At 46.6% G+C, this 23,763-nt stretch overlaps 1 protein-coding gene across 1 annotated transcript in view; it reads left to right on the top strand.

Moving 5' to 3' along the window:
* Window positions 1–11,947: 11,947 nt before the first annotated feature.
* Window positions 11,948–23,763, top strand: part of LOC123758948 (uncharacterized) — a 33,742-nt gene continuing 21,926 nt past the window's right edge. Inside the window, exons 1-2 of the mRNA XM_069334144.1 lie at window positions 11,948–12,009; window positions 23,370–23,530. The gene's annotated coding sequence lies outside the window, so the exon portion shown is untranslated. The remainder of the gene's footprint in view (window positions 12,010–23,369; window positions 23,531–23,763) is intronic.

Genomic DNA, 23,763 nt, shown 5'->3' with positions numbered 1-23,763 from the left:
TTGTCTCCAAGTACTGAAGTGTAAGTGGGAGACAAATTATATGTGGTCACAGGAGCAGCCTCTCACCTGGGAGTGCTATAAGCACACTAAGAACAATTATTCACAGAGAACTTCAATTGCATAAGCTAGATGCCAAGATAAATCTACACTAGTTATTATAATCAACCGTAATCAAGTCCTCCACAGATGTTATTACTGATCGTCTCTGTTAGGTTGTATAAACATTTGTGAGCACCGTCTCTTGATGTAGACTTCACCAAATGTAAACTCAAGGAGGCTACTCTCACTCTACATCACTATATATCTAAATGTAAAAACTATTTCACAAATATTAAGACAATTCTCTAACAACCCATCCTCCAAAAAATATAGTGCTTACAGCAATAACTTGGTCGAACATACAAACATTAACTGTTGCAGTCAACAATGTTCACGTTTTGTATTACATATTTATTTTGTAGAGGGCAGTTTTTTTTTTTAATTAATAAGCTTAGGTATAGACAGCAATGTGCTGCTACCCTATTCTATATGAAAGATTAAACAGTGTAGATAAAAAACTAGCTATAAGTTCAATCTAATACTCCAATCTCACAGGATGGTTAGTCATACATGGGCTCAAGGGAGTAAATACCAGCTTCAATACAAAAATTAATTAAATTTTACTAAATAATAACTATATTATTTTCATAAGAGCTAAGCACTGAATCATGGAAATGTTATATTATAATTGTTTTTTACCAGTTTCTATAAGATTCCTCTCAAATATTTTTTTTAACGAACTTAGGTATACACAGCAATGTGCTGGTACCCTATTATGTATGATTACACAGTGTACATAAAAATACATCCACAAGCTCATCCAGCATCCCCACCTCACAGAACAGCCAGTCATATATGGAATCAGGAGAGAACATGAAATGTACAAAAAAAAAAAAAAACTATTAGCCTCCACTAGCAAAATCTGGGAACAGCACAAGAATATCTTCCAATATTCCTGAGTGTATGAAGTAATTACAGAGCTCAAAGTACCTCATACCATTAGGTCTGAAGTCACTTATAACAGGGCAATCGCAGATAGTAGTGTTGGAGAGTATGTCCCAGCTCTTGTTCACATAGTTTACATTTGTAATGTTCACCATTGGGGGAATTCATTACCTGCAGCCACCTGCCATAGATATCAATATCCCAGCCTAATTCTGGCAATTACAATGTCTCACTGTCTAGTGGATCCAAAACCAAATCTTAACTTTCCTAGTTTAAATTCTATAATAGGCTTAAAATAACATATATAACGCCTAGGATTGTTTACGTGCTCCTTGGACAAGTTAGGTATTTTAGTAACTGTTTCAATTTTAGCATACTATTTGGAATGTTCAATAGTACAAAACGTCAACGTTTTTGAGTCAGTCCATTTTTGTACGTTTGACAGGATGGGCTGACTGTATAATGTTCCATAAGTTATTACATATTTCAATAACAGTGGCGTAATTCTAACAGTTTGAGACAAATATCCTATATTTTATTTTAGCATGTAGTGAATTTTAATTTTCAAGATCTGTAAACCAAGTACATATATGTGTAAACCTCATCATGGGAGCAGGGCGCTGGGCTGTCAGTTCCTGGGCCTGTCAAGTACAGTGTCACCATAGGACGGCATGTGCCAACCTGTCATCCAAACATGATAGGCTTACATCACCTAGAGTTATCAATGATGGGAGTACAAAATATGGACAACAATTTCCACGTTTTGTAACCTTTCCTTTTGTATAGGGCCAGAGAAAGTATAGGCAATGAATCCTAACTTTTCCCTGAATATGTATTCAATTTCGATAGATATTGCGTATGATATGAAGTCTAAGATTACTTAAATAGGCCTAGTACAGGTAGGTTAGGAGCCTAGTTACTCAGTTTTACCTACTTTGTGCAGACCTTGAGTATTGCAGCAGTCAAAGAATGCATATCACCCACAGCAGCTTCAGGGTCTATCATGCATGAAGAATGGGTTATAATATGGAATATAATGAAAGGAACACTAAATCAATCACCCGAGGAGCAATCACTGACTTCTATTAAGGGTAGGAAACATAGCATAGAGTCTACCTGAATTTCCCCGAGGCTCATCCGCGTCTCGTAAAATCGTACACAAGACCATGAGACAGCTCATTTTTTTGCTGTTAAAACCATTTGAATTATTGGGTTAGTATATGTATTCAAACTCACTCATGATTAGCTAAGGTTAGGCTGTGCTAGGTTCGGCTAGATAGGTTAGGTTAGATTAAGTTGGGATTAAGTGATTTGAATCAGGGATTTTTTTCAGACGAATTTTAAATGTACAAGTTCTCGTATGAGAAGTGTGTGCTCGGACTGCAGGAAACAGCAACCAGTGTTGCACTGCAACTCTCAGACTTAGACTGGTATATCGTTATTTAGGGCAGAGAATGACAGGTAATGTCTCTCCCAACAGTGTATTAATTCTCCAGCTGTAAACTGAGTGAACAGTGAATTCTCTATCTGTAAACTGAGTGAACAGTCCAGCTGTAAACTGAGTGCACAGTGAATACTCTAACTGGAAACTGAGTGAACAGTGAACAATCCAGCTGTAAACTGAGTGAACAGTGATTATTCCAGCTGTAAACTCAGCGAACAGTGAATAATCTAACTGTAAACCGAGTGAACAGTGAATACTCCAGATGTAAACTGAGTGAACAGTGAAAACTTCAGCTGTAAACTGAATGAACAGTGAATAATCCAACTGTAAACTCAATGAACAGTGAATAATCCAACTGTAAACTCAGTGAACAGTGAATACTCCAGTTGTAAACTCATTGAACAGTGAATACTCCAGCTGTATACTGAATGAACATTGAATACTCCAGCTGTAAACTGAGTGAACAGTAAATGATCCAGCTGCAAACTGAGTGAAGAGTGAATACTCCAACTGTAAACTCAGTGAATAGTGAATACTCGTTGTAAACTCAGTGAACAGTGAATACTTCAGTTGTAAACTAAGTGAACAGTAAATATTCCAGCTGTAAACTCAGTGAACAGTGAATACTCCAGCTGTAAACTCTGTGAACAATGAATATTCCAGCTGTAAACTCAGTGAACAATGAATACTCCAGTTGTAAACTCAGTGAGTAAGAGCCAGTAGACAAGTACACTCAGTGAATGTTCAAGTAAGGACAAGTAAGTTCAATCAGTTATTTTAGACACTTCCGTGTATATTCAGTGGACGAAAAATTATTGTATTTTAGAGTAAAGAACTTAATGAATATTGGTAATAACAAAATACTTTACATTTTGCCATATATAGCCTATCCATATGTCTATATAAACGTATTATTTACTATTAATTTAGATTATTAGCATTAATACAAAAAATCCCTTGCGTTCGTGTTAAATATATATGTCAAAAAGAACAAAATATATAATTGTATTTTTGAATACTGTATATATATATATATATATATATATATATATATATATATATATATATATATATATATATATATATATATATACACACAATTTATATTTATCACGTCGTGTATTACACAAGGACTCTAAACCATGTAATTAAATATTAAAGAAAAATATTATATATAAAAATCACCCAATCAAAATCAAATCTGGTTTATTATTATATTTATATAATGTATATATAATAATTCATTTATTATTAAATTATGGATAAAATATGTAAGTGTGGGCGGCGAGGTTCCAGCAATATGGCGGCGGGAAGCGGCCGACCTCCTCCTCGTACTCCACGCCGCTCTTGATATTCTCACTTCCTGAGGTACTGTCACCTCCCGCAGGCACCAGAGACACCTTACCTCCTAGCACACATCACCCGGAAGGTGTTCTCGCCCCCCCAGAGAGTAAGCATCGAATGGTTATCAGATTTAATATATGTTTTGTCCTTCCGTGTGAGTCGTCGTCTCCCCCTTGGCGGCTCCTGTTGCAAGGCGGCCATTTGTTTTCCTTTTCTTATCAATTGAATTAGTTTGTCCTTCTTTTCTTACTAATTATCTTCATGGGTGATCGCTATTTTAAATTTGTAGAGAATGTAATTCGTTCATTCTAATTTAAAAAATAATGCAAATATATTTCGGTTGCTTTAGGAAACTTTAGGCCAAGCAAATAAATATAAATAAATAAATGTTTATTTAGGTAAGGTACATACATACAAGAGATTTTACAAAGATTGGTGGATTTATAGATAGAGCTAGTTCATACAATGCCTAAAGTCACTATTACGCAAAGCGTTTCGGGCATGACAAATGTAGTGTTGGTGTGGTGAAGGCCCTCGTGGCGGGCCGGCTCACATGCGCCTCACTCACATCTACTCATGTCACCCAACATCTGCACTTGTAAACCAATTTTCGACCATGTAAACCACGTTTTGACCGAGGAGAGTAACTTTTGACCTTGTAAATCAACTTTCGAACAGCGTTTGACCATATAAACAATGGTCATATATATATATATATATATATATATATATATATATATATATATATATATATATATATATATATATATATATATATATATATGCGAACAAGCCTGAATGGTCCCCAGGACATATGCAACTGAAAACTCACACCCCAGAAGTGACTCGAACCCATACTCCCAGAAGCAACGCATCTGGTATGTACAAGACGCCTTAATCCACTTGACCATCACGACCGGACATAATGAGGTGATAGCCGAGGCTATTTGAACCACCCCACCGCCGGCACTCGGATAGTTATCTTGGGCATAGCATTTTACCAAATCACCTCATTCTTTGGGGCAACACGTGAGGGACACAAATGCGAACAAGCCTGAATGGTCCCCAGGACATATGCAACTGAAAACTCACACCCCAGAAGTGACTCGAACCCATACTCCCAGAAGCAACGCATCTGGTATGTACAAGACGCCTTAATCCACTTGACCATCACGACCGGACATAATGAGGTGATAGCCGAGGCTATTTGAACCACCCCACCGCCGGCACTCGGATAGTTATCTTGGGCATAGCATTTTACCAAATCACCTCATTCTTTGGGGCAACACGTGAGGAACACAAATGCGAACAAGCCTGAATGGTCCCCAGGACATATGCAACTGAAAACTCACACCCCAGAAGTGACTCGAACCCATACTCCCAGAAGCAACGCATCTGGTATGTACAAGACGCCTTAATCCACTTGACCATCACGACCGGACATAATGAGGTGATAGCCGAGGCTATTTGAACCACCCCACCGCCGGCACTCGGATAGTTATCTTGGGCATAGCATTTTACCAAATCACCTCATTCTTTGGGGCAACACGTGAGGAACACAAATGCGAACAAGCCTGAATGGTCCCCAGGACATATGCAACTGAAAACTCACACCCCAGAAGTGACTCGAACCCATACTCCCAGAAGCAACGCATCTGGTATGTACAAGACGCCTTAATCCACTTGACCATCACGACCGGACATAATGAGGTGATAGCCGAGGCTATTTGAACCACCCCACCGCCGGCACTCGGATAGTTATCTTGGGCATAGCATTTTACCAAATCACCTCATTCTTTGGGGCAACACGTGAGGAACACAAATGCGAACAAGCCTGAATGGTCCCCAGGACATATGCAACTGAAAACTCACACCCCAGAAGTGACTCGAACCCATACTCCCAGAAGCAACGCATCTGGTATGTACAAGACGCCTTAATCCACTTGACCATCACGACCGGACATAATGAGGTGATAGCCGAGGCTATTTGAACCACCCCACCGCCGGCACTCGGATAGTTATCTTGGGCATAGCATTTTACCAAATCACCTCATTCTTTGGGGCAACACGTGAGGAACACAAATGCGAACAAGCCTGAATGGTCCCCAGGACATATGCAACTGAAAACTCACACCCCAGAAGTGACTCGAACCCATACTCCCAGAAGCAACGCATCTGGTATGTACAAGACGCCTTAATCCACTTGACCATCACGACCGGACATAATGAGGTGATAGCCGAGGCTATTTGAACCACCCCACCGCCGGCACTCGGATAGTTATCTTGGGCATAGCATTTTACCAAATCACCTCATTCTTTGGGGCAACACGTGAGGAACACAAATGCGAACAAGCCTGAATGGTCCCCAGGACATATGCAACTGAAAACTCACACCCCAGAAGTGACTCGAACCCATACTCCCAGAAGCAACGCATCTGGTATGTACAAGACGCCTTAATCCACTTGACCATCACGACCGGACATAATGAGGTGATAGCCGAGGCTATTTGAACCACCCCACCGCCGGCACTCGGATAGTTATCTTGGGCATAGCATTTTACCAAATCACCTCATTCTTTGGGGCAACACGTGAGGAACACAAATGCGAACAAGCCTGAATGGTCCCCAGGACATATGCAACTGAAAACTCACACCCCAGAAGTGACTCGAACCCATACTCCCAGAAGCAACGCATCTGGTATGTACAAGACGCCTTAATCCACTTGACCATCACGACCGGACATAATGAGGTGATAGCCGAGGCTATTTGAACCACCCCACCGCCGGCACTCGGATAGTTATCTTGGGCATAGCATTTTACCAAATCACCTCATTCTTTGGGGCAACACGTGAGGAACACAAATGCGAACAAGCCTGAATGGTCCCCAGGACATATGCAACTGAAAACTCACACCCCAGAAGTGACTCGAACCCATACTCCCAGAAGCAACGCATCTGGTATGTACAAGACGCCTTAATCCACTTGACCATCACGACCGGACATAATGAGGTGATAGCCGAGGCTATTTGAACCACCCCACCGCCGGCACTCGGATAGTTATCTTGGGCATAGCATTTTACCAAATCACCTCATTCTTTGGGGCAACACGTGAGGAACACAAATGCGAACAAGCCTGAATGGTCCCCAGGACATATGCAACTGAAAACTCACACCCCAGAAGTGACTCGAACCCATACTCCCAGAAGCAACGCATCTGGTATGTACAAGACGCCTTAATCCACTTGACCATCACGACCGGACATAATGAGGTGATAGCCGAGGCTATTTGAACCACCCCACCGCCGGCACTCGGATAGTTATCTTGGGCATAGCATTTTACCAAATCACCTCATTCTTTGGGGCAACACGTGAGGAACACAAATGCGAACAAGCCTGAATGGTCCCCAGGACATATGCAACTGAAAACTCACACCCCAGAAGTGACTCGAACCCATACTCCCAGAAGCAACGCATCTGGTATGTACAAGACGCCTTAATCCACTTGACCATCACGACCGGACATAATGAGGTGATAGCCGAGGCTATTTGAACCACCCCACCGCCGGCACTCGGATAGTTATCTTGGGCATAGCATTTTACCAAATCACCTCATTCTTTGGGGCAACACGTGAGGAACACAAATGCGAACAAGCCTGAATGGTCCCCAGGACATATGCAACTGAAAACTCACACCCCAGAAGTGACTCGAACCCATACTCCCAGAAGCAACGCATCTGGTATGTACAAGACGCCTTAATCCACTTGACCATCACGACCGGACATAATGAGGTGATAGCCGAGGCTATTTGAACCACCCCACCGCCGGCACTCGGATAGTTATCTTGGGCATAGCATTTTACCAAATCACCTCATTCTTTGGGGCAACACGTGAGGAACACAAATGCGAACAAGCCTGAATGGTCCCCAGGACATATGCAACTGAAAACTCACACCCCAGAAGTGACTCGAACCCATACTCCCAGAAGCAACGCATCTGGTATGTACAAGACGCCTTAATCCACTTGACCATCACGACCGGACATAATGAGGTGATAGCCGAGGCTATTTGAACCACCCCACCGCCGGCACTCGGATAGTTATCTTGGGCATAGCATTTTACCAAATCACCTCATTCTTTGGGGCAACACGTGAGGAACACAAATGCGAACAAGCCTGAATGGTCCCCAGGACATATGCAACTGAAAACTCACACCCCAGAAGTGACTCGAACCCATACTCCCAGAAGCAACGCATCTGGTATGTACAAGACGCCTTAATCCACTTGACCATCACGACCGGACATAATGAGGTGATAGCCGAGGCTATTTGAACCACCCCATCGCCGGCACTCGGATAGTTATCTTGGGCATAGCATTTTACCAAATCACCTCATTCTTTGGGGCAACACGTGAGGAACACAAATGCGAACAAGCCTGAATGGTCCCCAGGACATATGCAACTGAAAACTCACACCCCAGAAGTGACTCGAACCCATACTCCCAGAAGCAACGCATCTGGTATGTACAAGACGCCTTAATCCACTTGACCATCACGACCGGACATAATGAGGTGATAGCCGAGGCTATTTGAACCACCCCACCGCCGGCACTCGGATAGTTATCTTGGGCATAGCATTTTACCAAATCACCTCATTCTTTGGGGCAACACGTGAGGAACACAAATGCGAACAAGCCTGAATGGTCCCCAGGACATATGCAACTGAAAACTCACACCCCAGAAGTGACTCGAACCCATACTCCCAGAAGCAACGCATCTGGTATGTACAAGACGCCTTAATCCACTTGACCATCACGACCGGACATAATGAGGTGATAGCCGAGGCTATTTGAACCACCCCACCGCCGGCACTCGGATAGTTATCTTGGGCATAGCATTTTACCAAATCACCTCATTCTTTGGGGCAACACGTGAGGAACACAAATGCGAACAAGCCTGAATGGTCCCCAGGACATATGCAACTGAAAACTCACACCCCAGAAGTGACTCGAACCCATACTCCCAGAAGCAACGCATCTGGTATGTACAAGACGCCTTAATCCACTAGACCATCACGACCGGACATAATGAGGTGATAGCCGAGGCTATTTGAACCACCCCACCGCCGGCACTCGGATAGTTATCTTGGGCATAGCATTTTACCAAATCACCTCATTCTTTGGGGCAACACGTGAGGAACACAAATGCGAACAAGCCTGAATGGTCCCCAGGACATATGCAACTGAAAACTCACACCCCAGAAGTGACTCGAACCCATACTCCCAGAAGCAACGCATCTGGTATGTACAAGACGCCTTAATCCACTTGACCATCACGACCGGACATAATGAGGTGATAGCCGAGGCTATTTGAACCACCCCACCGCCGGCACTCGGATAGTTATCTTGGGCATAGCATTTTACCAAATCACCTCATTCTTTGGGGCAACACGTGAGGAACACAAATGCGAACAAGCCTGAATGGTCCCCAGGACATATGCAACTGAAAACTCACACCCCAGAAGTGACTCGAACCCATACTCCCAGAAGCAACGCATCTGGTATGTACAAGACGCCTTAATCCACTTGACCATCACGACCGGACATAATGAGGTGATAGCCGAGGCTATTTGAACCACCCCACCGCCGGCACTCGGATAGTTATCTTGGGCATAGCATTTTACCAAATCACCTCATTCTTTGGGGCAACACGTGAGGAACACAAATGCGAACAAGCCTGAATGGTCCCCAGGACATATGCAACTGAAAACTCACACCCCAGAAGTGACTCGAACCCATACTCCCAGAAGCAACGCATCTGGTATGTACAAGACGCCTTAATCCACTTGACCATCACGACCGGACATAATGAGGTGATAGCCGAGGCTATTTGAACCACCCCACCGCCGGCACTCGGATAGTTATCTTGGGCATAGCATTTTACCAAATCACCTCATTCTTTGGGGCAACACGTGAGGAACACAAATGCGAACAAGCCTGAATGGTCCCCAGGACATATGCAACTGAAAACTCACACCCCAGAAGTGACTCGAACCCATACTCCCAGAAGCAACGCATCTGGTATGTACAAGACGCCTTAATCCACTTGACCATCACGACCGGACATAATGAGGTGATAGCCGAGGCTATTTGAACCACCCCACCGCCGGCACTCGGATAGTTATCTTGGGCATAGCATTTTACCAAATCACCTCATTCTTTGGGGCAACACGTGAGGAACACAAATGCGAACAAGCCTGAATGGTCCCCAGGACATATGCAACTGAAAACTCACACCCCAGAAGTGACTCGAACCCATACTCCCAGAAGCAACGCATCTGGTATGTACAAGACGCCTTAATCCACTTGACCATCACGACCGGACATAATGAGGTGATAGCCGAGGCTATTTGAACCACCCCACCGCCGGCACTCGGATAGTTATCTTGGGCATAGCATTTTACCAAATCACCTCATTCTTTGGGGCAACACGTGAGGAACACAAATGCGAACAAGCCTGAATGGTCCCCAGGACATATGCAACTGAAAACTCACACCCCAGAAGTGACTCGAACCCATACTCCCAGAAGCAACGCATCTGGTATGTACAAGACGCCTTAATCCACTTGACCATCACGACCGGACATAATGAGGTGATAGCCGAGGCTATTTGAACCACCCCACCGCCGGCACTCGGATAGTTATCTTGGGCATAGCATTTTACCAAATCACCTCATTCTTTGGGGCAACACGTGAGGAACACAAATGCGAACAAGCCTGAATGGTCCCCAGGACATATGCAACTGAAAACTCACACCCCAGAAGTGACTCGAACCCATACTCCCAGAAGCAACGCATCTGGTATGTACAAGACGCCTTAATCCACTAGACCATCACGACCGGACATAATGAGGTGATAGCCGAGGCTATTTGAACCACCCCACCGCCGGCACTCGGATAGTTATCTTGGGCATAGCATTTTACCAAATCACCTCATTCTTTGGGGCAACACGTGAGGAACACAAATGCAAACAAGCCTGAATGGTCCCCAGGACATATGCAACTGAAAACTCACACCCCAGAAGTGACTCGAACCCATACTCCCAGAAGCAACGCATCTGGTATGTACAAGACGCCTTAATCCACTTGACCATCACGACCGGACATAATGAGGTGATAGCCGAGGCTATTTGAACCACCCCACCGCCGGCACTCGGATAGTTATCTTGGGCATAGCATTTTACCAAATCACCTCATTCTTTGGGGCAACACGTGAGGAACACAAATGCGAACAAGCCTGAATGGTCCCCAGGACATATGCAACTGAAAACTCACACCCCAGAAGTGACTCGAACCCATACTCCCAGAAGCAACGCATCTGGTATGTACAAGACGCCTTAATCCACTTGACCATCACGACCGGACATAATGAGGTGATAGCCGAGGCTATTTGAACCACCCCACCGCCGGCACTCGGATAGTTATCTTGGGCATAGCATTTTACCAAATCACCTCATTCTTTGGGGCAACACGTGAGGAACACAAATGCGAACAAGCCTGAATGGTCCCCAGGACATATGCAACTGAAAACTCACACCCCAGAAGTGACTCGAACCCATACTCCCAGAAGCAACGCATCTGGTATGTACAAGACGCCTTAATCCACTTGACCATCACGACCGGACATAATGAGGTGATAGCCGAGGCTATCACCGGCGAGGCTATAGCGAGGCTTGTTTTACCTCTTGAGTCACAATGTGTAAGTTGAGCATATGAAGGAGATATGTAAGATCTTGGCTGAACCATCTCAATTATCAATCAGGAAGGGGAAGACCCTAAACAATAATTACATTAATACTATAAAAATCGTTAGGTGACCTCTTAGTAAGTGCAATAATTATCAAATAAAAGTGCTAGTCAATATTAATTTCCAGCTCTCAAAGTAATCAAAATTGATGTCAATTCGTAAAAATTTTGAAAATATTTCCTCATCTTTTACATTATACAATATATGCTAACCAAAAATGACGGAAGTAAGTTGATTACTGACCATGATTGTATTGATGCAAGGCAGCTTATTTTGGCCTTTTCATTAACACGTTAAAAACAACAATAATAAACACTTGTCACAAAAACGTTGGCTTTAATATTTTAATGAATTTTCTTTCTGTAAACCACAATCTCTCCAGGTGAGTGAGGCTGAGGCTGGCAAGGAGGAAGACACAGTACACTTTCACAAGGTAAGTTGGGGAAGGTGGTGGAGTGGTGACCATGCATGCAATCAATGCTGCCTTGCATCGGTAACAACCCCGACCCATCCTCTTAACATGATGTGTTGTAACCATGTGTAGTAACCATGTGTAGTATAGCATGTGTAGTAACCATGTGTAGTATAGCATGTGTAGTAACCATGTGTAGTATAGCATGTGTAGTAACCATGTGTAGTATAGCATGTGTAGTAACCATGTGTAGTATAGCATGTGTAGTAACCATGTGTTGTAACAATGTGTAGTAACCATGTGTAGTATAGCATGTGTAGTAACCATGTGTAGTATAGCATGTGTAGTAACCATGTGTAGTATAGCATCTGTAGTAACCATGTGTTTTAACCATGTGTAGTATAGCATGTGTAGTATACCATGTGTAGTATACCATGTGCTATACTCCATGTATAACCATGTGCTCCATCCTACAACTATATGTACCTGATCCACCAAGTGACAGTAATAGACTTTTGGTATTATTTGAACAAATCATTTGTTCAAAATCATTTGAACAACCTGGGAAGTTATTCTATCTATGTTGCTAATGACTCCTAACCTAGTCTAATCACCCTAGGCCTAATATAGGCTGTCTGAGACTTAATATAGTACACAAGGGGGGGGCATCATTGCCTGGGTCTGTTTGTCTCCCATCTGTCCATTTATCTATCCATACATCTATCTATCTGTATCCATCCATCTTTTCATCTATATATCCAACATCTATCCATCTATTTACCGATCTATCCATCCATCAATTCATCCATCAATTCATCTGTCAATCGATTTCGGTCCATCAATTTATCCATCTTTTTATTCATCTATCCGTCCGTCGATCTATCTTGTCGGAAAACTCGACACCATTTATTAATATTACATACAATAGGCAGATAATATTGCTTCTGTTGTATACACAAGTTAACCCATAGAAAATGTAACTTGTAGTGGAATTTTCTGTCAATAGAAAATGGGATATCATTGCCACATAGTACTATAAATTCACCAGCTATTCCGTTGGGAATTATTCTTAAATATAGTAGTCTTTGGACTTATTACATCATAAAATCTCATCATCTCATTTCAATTAACTTAATTATTAGTATCATAATAGAGTAAATGTGACCCTTCTACCACATACTGACATCTGGACAAGGAGAGCCAAGGCATCAGTGGTGAGGGAGGTCTGCCATTGTTTTAAGACTAGTGGCAGGAGCAAGTCTCGTCTCAGGGTCACTGAGACCAACACAAACAGTACACAATAATGACACTTGAGTCAAACAACACCGGGTCACTGAGACCAACACAAACAGTACACAATAATGACACTTGAGTCAAACAACACCGGGTCACTGAGACCAACACAAACAGTACACAATAATGACACTTGAGTCAAACAACACCGGGTCACTGAGACCAACACAATATAGTACACACTAATGAACACAACACACAATACAATACAATACAATTTTATTTAGGTAAGGTACATACATACAATAAATATTTACAAGGATTGTTTAACTTATAGGTATAGCTAGTACATACAATGCCTAAAGCCACTATTACGCAAAGCGTTTCGGGCATTACTGTCACTCGTGTCAATAAAATAAGAATGAATACACACAATAACCTTACTTGTTACTTACAGCATGTTTATTTATTTATTTATTTATAAATATACAAGAAGGTACATTGGGTTTGTGAGAATACATTGGATAGTACAGTATTTACACTCTTGTAAAGCCACTAGTACGCGCAGCGTTTCGGGCAGGTCCTTAATCTAACAGATAATTTTAAGTAGGTAATTTCTATCAGAATTGATAAATGATAAAGATACATTGCAAGAGAAAAATGAGATGAGAGAGCTTAGTAAGTATATTAAAGCACATTGTTATATTAAAGCTCTGATTGATTACATTGACAGCTTGATTAGTAATTTAAACAAGATTAATAGACACCATACAGCAGATTGACAGCACATATAAGACAGCAATGATCACAATGGTAAAGATGTTCAGTACAATGGTAAAGATGTTCAAATTGGGTACATAAAGGTTGGGAGATTGGGTAGCAATAGATACAGTGCAATTTTAAGGCAAAAAGTGAAAAACTATGAAGATGAAATTAGGTACTTTTTAGTATTGATTTTGAATGATGTAAAAGTTGGACAGCTTTTCAATTCAATAGGGAGTGAGTTCCATAAACTGGGTCCCTTTATTTGCATAGAGTGTTTACACAGATTAAGTTTAACTCTGGGGATATCAAAGAGATATTTATTTCTGGTGTGGTCTCCTGGAAGTAAAGACAGCACGGCATGGATGTAGGTTAAACAACACAGTATAGTGGTATAATATTGAAACCACACTAAAAACAATAAAACACACAAATGACAGTCTCTAAATGTGTAATAATGTAGTGTAAGATGACGAACACACTTAAGGTCCAGCTACAGTAATCACACAGAATAACTGTAGTAGGCCTTTACCTATCGTGCTTCCTCGGGGAATCGAACTTGGTCCCATAGAGGGATTATAGAGAACGAACACCGATCGGCTGATTAAATCAACACCAGGAATTTGGCACGTACGAATGATACAGAGAACAATTCAGGTTTGAGTACTCACGTTAATTATACCGGTACGACAACCACTCACGTAACATTAACACTCACTAATCCAGCTGCTGTTGATTGTAGACCCAGGAGATAGCGGAGCGAGTGTGAGCAAGGATGGACTGAGGTGCAGCTGGGTGAAGCGTGGCTAAGGCTCCGCCTCAGGCAGCTGGGGTGAGGTGGTGAGGGTATGAGGCGAGCGTGACTACCTGGACCCTTGGCGGCGGCTGAGATGAGGTAGCCGCGCGCAAAACACTAAGGACGAAAATGGCTTGGCTCCCACACCAATAACCTTTTTAGAAGTGCGCACATAATTATACACCGGTTTATACACTAGCATGATTACTGCTGAAGGTTGACTGAATGCACGCTGGAATATCTTAGGGGGCACCACGTGACGGAGCACGCAGTGATCACAGAGTGGACGACATTTCAGAGTCCACAACTCCAAAAGAGTTGGAGTCCACAACTTCCACAATTTGAAGATTAAAACACGATCTTCACTCAAACACTTGGAATCACATTTCTCGATTCCTTTCTCACAGTTTACTGAGCAATAAAATGACGGATCACTCATGGTTAAGCCGATGATACATGATTCACATGACACACACTCCAGGTGCTTCTGCGGGGATCACGTGATGGCTTAAGTCCTTCTAATTCGTGTCTTCGTTATATGACTTCTGACGGAGCCCTAGCTGCGATTACCGGATTCTGCAACGGCAATCGTGGAGCGGCGTAGAATCACTTCAATAGGCTGAACTCGATGTGGATAGGCAAATTACCCTGTTCTGGCCTGAACAGGACAAGACCACATCCACCTAGGACAACACTTAAGGACAGAATCCCCCTCCCCGCTCAGCTCGTTGTCGCCGTGTGGGGGCTTAGTGGGCGGCTGTCGGAGTATGATGCTCCTTGGGACAGTCCTCTGTCCTTTTCAAGCCTTGTGCTCCTGCTGCCGTCCTCTCCAATTCTGCTGGGCATCTTTTCCTTTTCCTTCTGTTTCGTTTTTCTCCCCCCTCTTCTCCTATCTGCTTGCCGTTTCCTGCCGACCTTTTGCTCGTTCTGGTTCTTCCCTTGGACTTCTTCTATTTTGACGCCCGGGTGCTTGAGGAGGCATACTCTTGCACCCGTAGAACTGTAGTACCCGACGTCGAGAGCGAGGGGAACCTTTTATTGTCAATCCCCCTTTCGTCACTGAACCCGATCTCGACGGACTGTCGGTTTCTTAAGGTGGCGTTTGTGGGGCGTATACTCACGACGCACCCCTAGGAGGCCCCGGCAAGATCGGCGATAGCTTCTTGTTGGGTGTCCTGCCTCTAATTGTGGCTCCATGGTGGGTGTGGGGGCACATTCGTGAATGAATTCTTCTTTTCGTAATGATGATAACCCCTGTTTCGGCTGCTTCTGGTTTACCTTCTCAGGCTCGTGGGGTGGGCGACCAAGCCCCCGAGTCGGTCCGTATTGGAAGACCGGGCTCTGTAGCCTCCGCTGCATCGGGCCCCGACCTGCTCCTCCTTTGGCCTCTCTGACTCCTTCCCCTGGCTCCCCTCCCTCCTCTGTGGTTGGGTCGAGCCCCAAGCCCCCAGTGGTGACTACCTCGTCCCCTGGCGCGGCTCCTTCTCTAGTTGTAACTACTGCGCCTTTTAACCCCTCTCTCTCTGGGGGTTCTCACCGCCGTCCTCGTCACGGCCGCCCTCGCTCGATTCCTTCCAGTTCTGCTACCTATCAAGCCTTGTTTGGTCCCGCTTCGTGGGCCAAATATTTTGATCTCCTCCCTCTTGATTCTGCGCCTCCTGACGATTTCTCCCTCCATCGACATCTCGTTGATTCCGTGGATGTAATAATGCGAAAGTAATCGCATTACTTTCAACCCCACTCGTCTCGGTACACGTGTCGTTGCTGCTCCTTCTCAGGATGCTGCTTCCCGCTTGGCTGCCTTATCCTGCCTTGGCGAGACCCCTGTTCGGGTCTCGAAGAACGCTCAGTTGAATGCCAGTGTTGGCACTATTTTGCTCCCGCCCCATGTTGCGACCTGGTGTTCGGGACCTGCGCGACTGCCACGACGATATTCGACATATCCTTGCTGCCCAGGGCCATTCTATTCTCCAGGTGGACACGTTTACTCGTCCCCCTCGTGGTAGTCGCCGTCAACCCCTCCGGGTTGTGAAGATTACCTTTGATGGTAGGACCCTTCCACCCTCTGTCATTCTTGCTGGTGCCAGGTGCTCTGTCCAGGAGTACATTCCTTCTCCTCGGCTCTGCAACAAGTGCTGGAGGTTTGGGCATGGTGCCCTCCGCTGTTCCGGGACTGTCTCTCTCTGTCCTTTGTGTGGTGGCGAAGGTCACTCTAAGTCGGAGTGCACTTCTCCCCCAGGCTCGTTGCCTCAACTGCGGTGAGGCCCATCCTGCCTTCTCCTGTGCGTGTGTCCATTACAAGCTTGAGGCAGCCGTCCTCAACTTGAAGCACCGGGAGCGTTTATCTTTTCCTGAGGCGAGACGCCAGGTTCGCTGGCTCCCGCCTTATGCTAATATCTCTTATGCTCGCGTGTTGCGCTCTTCCTCTCCTCGTCCTTCCCGCCTTCCTCAGACTCACAACCGTTTCCGGGCCCTGGACCCTGATGCGCCCACTGCCCTCTCCTCTGTTCCTTTGGGTTCTCTCCCGAAGGATCCTCCTCTTGGTCCTCTGTCTGGGGTTCCCCTTCCTTCTACCCGGTCTGTCGTGTCTCCTGTGTCTTCTTCCTCGTCTCCCTCCGTTCCTCCTTCCCATCCCTCCCCTCCGTCTCTTGACTCTCCCCGCCGCCTGTCGGTGCGGGCTGATGTCCATCGTTCTCCAAACGGCCGTCATGTGTGCTCTCGTTCAGCTTCTCCTGTTGAGACGCTAGAATCCGTTGCCCAGTACGTGGTTGCTGGAACACCTGTCTCTTTACGTCAGAAGCGTAAACCTGACTCCTCTCTTTCCTCCTCCCCGGCGGGTAAGAAGGTTTCGCTTTCTTCCTCGGCCCCTACTTCTGCCTCTCTCGCTCCTTCCCCTCCCATTTCGGTGGTTGCGCCCCCTGTTCCTGCTATGGAGGTTTCTTTAGCCCCCGCTTCCCTCTCAGTTGCTGCCCTTGCTGAGGTACGCTCCCCTCTTTCTACCCCTCCTCTTCCTGCTGCTGTCCTTGCCTGCTCCTCTCCATTGTCTCCTCCTCTTCCTCGTCCTCCTCCTCTGGACCCCGCCCGCCCATCTCTGATCTGTTCTCCCGTTTCCTTCCCTCCGTCTTTGCTCAGTTTACCCATGCCCCCTAACCCTGACTTTGCTGACCCTGATCCCGACCCTGATATTCTTTAACGTGCTCTGTTGCTCTTTCGCCTTTGTTTCTTCCTTGTTCTCTGTTTTTGTCCTTTCTCTTCTCGTCGTTGTCCATCCTTCAATGGAACGTTCGAGGTTATTACGCTAATTTCCTCGAACTCCAACTTCTGATTTCGCGGTTTTCGCCCCTTTGTGTCTGTCTCCAGGAGCCGATGCTTGGTGCTCGTCCTGGTCGTTTCCGTGGCTATTCCTTTCTCTCCCCCCCCCCCCCAGCTGTTGCTGGGGCTTCTAATTCTTCTGCTCTTTTGATTCGTGCTGATGTTCCCTTTGTTCCTTTACTTTTTCCTTCACCTCTCCATTGTTCTGCTGCTCGTGTCTTTGTAGGGAAATGGTACACTGTTTGTTCCATTTATCTCCCCCCGAGTGTCCCGCTTTCTCTTCCTGATTTGAAACACCTCCTAGACTCCTTGCCGGAGCCTGTGCTCCTGCTGGGTGACTTCAATTGTCGTCATTCTCTTTGGGGTGACGTTCTGACGAATACCCGGGGTCGCCTTCTTGAGCCGTTTCTCCTCTCTTCTTCCCTGTCTCTTCTGAATTCTGGTGAGCCCACTCATTTGGACTCTCGGACTCGCACCCTTTCTTGTCTTGATCTTTCTCTCTGCTCTTCTTCTCTTTACTTAGATTTCACGTGGCAGGTTCTTGATGACCTCCATGGAAGTGATCATTTCCCCATCCTTGTTTCCTTTTTCTCTTTTCGCCCTTCCCTCTCTTTCCCTAGGTGGCAGTTTGCTAAGGTGGACTGGACCCTATTTTCCCTCAGTGCTACTCTCTCTTTGACCTCTCCCTTCTGCCTCTCTCTCGCGCTCTCCTCCTTTTTCATGACACTGTCTTCAACGCTGCCCTCCACTCAATCCCTTGCTCTTCCTCCCGGGGTCCACGGAAGTGCGTTCCCTGGTGGAATGTGGACTGTGCTCGGGCTGTCCGCTGTAAGCGTGCAGCCTGGAAGAGGCACCGCCGTAGGCAGACGACCGATTCTTTTCTTTTCTTTCGGAAAGCGAGTGCGGTGGCCCGTAGGGCCATCCGTACGGCTAAACGTGAATGTTGGGCATCTTATGTCTCAACAATTACGTCCGAAACCCCTCTGGCCCAGATCTGGAAGCGTATCCGCAAGATAGCGGGTAAGTTCGTTCCCGATGTTTCACCGGTCCTTCACCTCCATGATACTCTTGTGGCGGACCCGTTGCAGGTCGCTTCCGAACTGGGTTCCCACTTTTCTTTTGTTAGCTCTGGTCTTCATCTTCCCCAATCTTTCCTTCTTCGTAAACCTGTCCTTGAGTCTCGTCCTTTAGATTTCTGCACTCATCTTCAGCTTCCCTATAATGATCCCTTCTCTCTCTCTGAACTTCGTTCTGCCCTGGCCCTCTGCTGTTCTACAGCGGCGGGCTCCGATGGTATTCATTATGAGATGCTTCGCCATCTCCCTCCGAGCACGTCTCAGTATTTACTGAGTCTGTATAATCGGATCTGGGAGTCGTCGTCAGTCCTTACCCGTTGGCAGGCTTCTTGGTTGTCTGTTACTGGTAACAAGCTACGTACTCTTAAATGTTGTGTTTCCTCGTGGCCGTCCTCCTTCCACCGTAACCGGCGGTGGGAAACAGCTCTGGCGAGGTTGCGTATTGGCCATACTCGCTTAACCCATGGTCACTTGATGGAGCGCCGCCCTGCTCCTTATTGTCCTAGTTGTATTGTCCCTCTTACGGTCGTGCATGTCCTTCTTGAATGTCCTGACTTCCAGGACGAGCGTGTGTCTTGCTTTCCGACCGCCCCTCGCGGTCACCTTTCCCTCGATAGAATTCTTGGTGACTCGGATACTTTTGATATCGTTCGCCTTATGCGTTTTTGTTCTCGTATTGGCATCCTTGGTGATATTTAGCGCCCTCTGATTATTTTGCGTATTTGATGGTGCTACATAGCCTTCCCAGTTTGGTGCCTTCTTTTGATAATTACTTACTTACTTAAGGACAGAATACTGGCATTTTGACGGGCAGGCCGGGGCACGTGTCCCCTTGTGCCAGGCTCGACCAATCGGGTTCGAGCTCGGCCTAGGGCCTCGTGGTGCTGGATCCAATGGGAAGGGAGCCGGCTGGTGACGTCACGTCATCAGCAGGGGAACCGTTAAACACTTGAGCCAGTGCCTACTTCCCTCTTCTCTCTCCCTGTTACTATGTGTCTTATGCATAAATTCAGGCAAAACCTGTAACTCTTCACCCAGAAGTGCTACAGCAATGATCCTTGGTTCCCCGGATAGCTGAAGGCATCTGCTTTCTAAAGACACCCAATTTCGACCTCCTATCTCCTACACTAAGGGAGATAGTGTAGGAGATAGGCTTGGTGCACGGGTGTGCACCAAGCCTTTGTTGCACACCCGTGCACACCCCTGAAATTTTCTAAGACCAAAATATCCAGTTATATTCTACTATCTAATAAATGTAAGCTAGCTCAGAGGGAAACCTCTGACACTAATCTAACCTATGCCTATATATGTACAATCTGCTAATATATTATAATATTAAGTTATATTTGGAAAAATTCCCGTTTTGAATGTACAGCATGTAACAATTTATGAATGCATCTGTGGGGTCGACTGCTGGATGTAATGGACTTGAGTCAAGAATGGGTTGTATGTTTCGCGATTTTGGATTTTGATACTGCCGTCTCGCATTTCTATTCAATCCGGACATTTCTATCTCCGGATTGTTATGACGCCTAGCGCACATATCACCTTGGGTCACAGGATAGTTGATAGATTTTGAACGTTTTCTGGCTAGTTCTTCGGGCTGGGAGACGGTGGTCGGCGCCGACTTGGCCGAGATGTGCTGGGAGTTTGGTGTGGTGGGCTCCAGGTGTGCCCTCAGACGTGGTGGGAGGCTGGCTTCTGCTCTGCCGGAGGACACTTGATGACTCGGCGTTCCAGTTGGGGGCCAAGTTTTTGGTTTTGCATCCCACTGTTCTCTGTGTGGGGCGGGGCCGGTGCTTGTCACCCTGAGGGACTCTAGGGGCTCCCCAGTGTTGTCTGTGTGGGGCGGGGCCGGTGCTTGTCACCCTGAGGGACTCTAGGGGCTCCCCAGTGTTCTCTGTGTGGGGCGGGGCCGGTGCTTGTCACCCTGAGGGACTCTAGGGGCTCCCCAGTGTTCTCTGTGTGGGGCGGGGCCGGTGCTTGTCACCCTGAGGGACTCTAGGGGCTCCCCAGTGTTCTCTGTGTGGGGCGGGGCCGGTGCTTGTCACCCTGAGGGACTCTAGGGGCTCCCCAGTGTTCTCTGTGTGGGGCGGGGCCGGTGCTTGTCACCCTGAGGGACTCTAGGGGCTCCCCAGTGTTCTCTGTGTGGGGCAGGGGCCGGTGCTTGTCACCCTGAGGGACTCCTAGGGGCTCCCCAGTGTTCTCTGTGTGGGGCGGGGCCGGTGCTTGTCACCCTGAGGGACTCTAGGGGCTCCCCAGTGTTCTCTGTGTGGGGCGGGGCCGGTGCTTGTCACCCTGAGGGACTCTAGGGGCTCCCCAGTGTTCTCTGTGTGGGGCGGGGCCGGTGCTTGTCACCCTGAGGGACTCCTGGGGCTCCCCAGTGTTCTCTGTGTGGGGCGGGGCCGGTGCTTGTCACCCTGAGGGACTCTAGGGGCTCCCCAGTGTTCTCTGTGTGGGGCGGGGCCGGTGCTTGTCACCCTGAGGGACTCTAGGGGCTCCCCAGTGTTCTCTGTGTGGGGCGGGGCCGGTGCTTGTCACCCTGAGGGACTCTAGGGGCTCCCCAGTGTTCTCTGTGTGGGGCGGGGCCGGTGCTTGTCACCCTGAGGGACTCCTGGGGCTCCCCAGTGTTCTCTGTGTGGGGCAGGGCCGGTGCTTGTCACCCTGAGGGACTCCTGGGGCTCCCCAGTGTTCTCTGTGTGGGGCGGGGCCGGTGCTTGTCACCCTGAGGGACTCTAGGGGCTCCCCAGTGTTCTCTGTGTGGGGCAGGGCCGGTGCTTGTCACCCTGAGGGACTCCTGGGGCTCCCCAGTGTTCTCTGTGTGGGGCGGGGCCGGTGCTTGTCACCCTGAGGGACTCCTGGGGCTCCCCAGTGTTCACTGTGTGGGGCAGGGCCGGTGCTTGTCACCCTTAGGGACTCTAGGGGCTCCCCAGTGTTCTCTGTGTGGGGCGGGGCCGGTGCTTGTCACCCTGAGGGACTCCTAGGGGCTCCCCAGTGTTCTCTGTATGGGGCGGGGCCGGTGCTTGTCACCCTGAGGGACTCTAGGGGCTCCCCAGTGTTCTCTGTGTGGGGCGGGGCCGGTGCTTGTCACCCTGAGGGACTCTAGGGGCTCCCCAGTGTTCTCTGTGTGGGGCGGGGCCGGTGCTTGTCACCCTGAGGGACTCCTAGGGGCTCCCCAGTGTTCTCTGTGTGGGGCGGGGCCGGTGCTTGTCACCCTGAGGGACTCTAGGGGCTCCCCAGTGTTCTCTGTGTGGGGCGGGGCCGGTGCTTGTCACCCTGAGGGACTCTAGGGGCTTTTCAATCATCTGCATATCTGCATGTTTATTGGGCGCGAGGCACACGAGTTTCCGCCGACAGGCGTCATTGCCATTAGGCTTCGCGATTAACCCTTTACGGGCACGCCCGGGTGCATCTGATCACTCGATCGTCGTCGCCCCTAAATGAAGAAGAAGAAGAACAACAATACAAATAAGGATAGGATTCTTGAAGGGAGCGCGTGTAATATCAGTGACAATACTGATCACGACCATCATGCAAGGACAGGACACCAGTCACTAACAAACTCTGTACTAGTGAAGACTGAAAGTTTCCAGAGTCTGCACAATGTCACACAATACGGAGCATCAGGACAACGGAGGGTCACGGAGACGGAGTGTGTGCCGCAACCATAAACCATAATCCAGTTTAGACAGGACTAGGGAAGAGTAACTAAAGAAGTGTACGTTTATCCACTCCCCCAAGAGTTATGTGATACTTAACTCTCCAAAAGTTAAGACCTTAAGAAAGGAAAAGACTATCGTAGGTGATTTGACTGCGCCTAGAGCAGATTCATACACTTTACGCTACCTTGACAGAAGAGTAAACTAACAATATGGTTACAGTTTCGAGCATGGCGAGGTGGTGTCGAGATACTGCGAGCTGTGAGGTGATGCTGGAGTCTGTAACTAAGGTAAGGTGCGGGGGGGGGGGGGGGGGAAGCTATCTGTAAGGTGAGACAAGTTTAATAGAACAAAGCCCGAACTTTTTGTTTCAGGAACTACATTTCTGTACATTCCAGCCAATCGCTATATGTATAATTACTTTTATGTGGCAGGTTGCAATATAAACCGGAAAACTTACATATCTTCATTTAAATACTGGAAAATTGTACACACTTGCCTTTCAGGTTTATAACCATATGTTACGCTCATTCACTGTTTTAGGTTGTGGATGTCCATGGCTCTCGTGTGCTGGCCTACACAATACAAGAAGGATGTCGTGACAAAGGTGTCGTCTATATTCCCGGCTACGAGGCAACCAACACAAGTGTGACAATACGATTCTTGAGTAACTTGTGCAGTTTGTACCACTTGTCTTTTCTAAGGTGAGATATGTATGTTGCACACATGTATTTATCCTACAGCCTCTGTTCACGAGTCGTGTTTGGGACGGGATGCTTGTATGTTCTTTCAAAGTCTACTGTAGTTCTTTTCTATTTTGCATGAACCTCTACAACAGTCTGTTATTAATTTTTAGCCCAGAGTTGTGGTGGCATATTGGGAAAGTTGTCTGAGCAATATGTTGGTGTTTGTGTAGTGTATTACACAGCCAGGAACT

The sequence above is a fragment of the Procambarus clarkii genome, chromosome 31 (assembly GCF_040958095.1).
Source record: "Procambarus clarkii isolate CNS0578487 chromosome 31, FALCON_Pclarkii_2.0, whole genome shotgun sequence".
In the NCBI taxonomy this organism is placed as follows: Eukaryota; Metazoa; Arthropoda; class Malacostraca; order Decapoda; family Cambaridae; genus Procambarus; species Procambarus clarkii.
The sequence above is the reverse complement of the archived record's forward strand: the minus strand, read 5'-3'. Positions and strand labels throughout refer to the sequence as shown.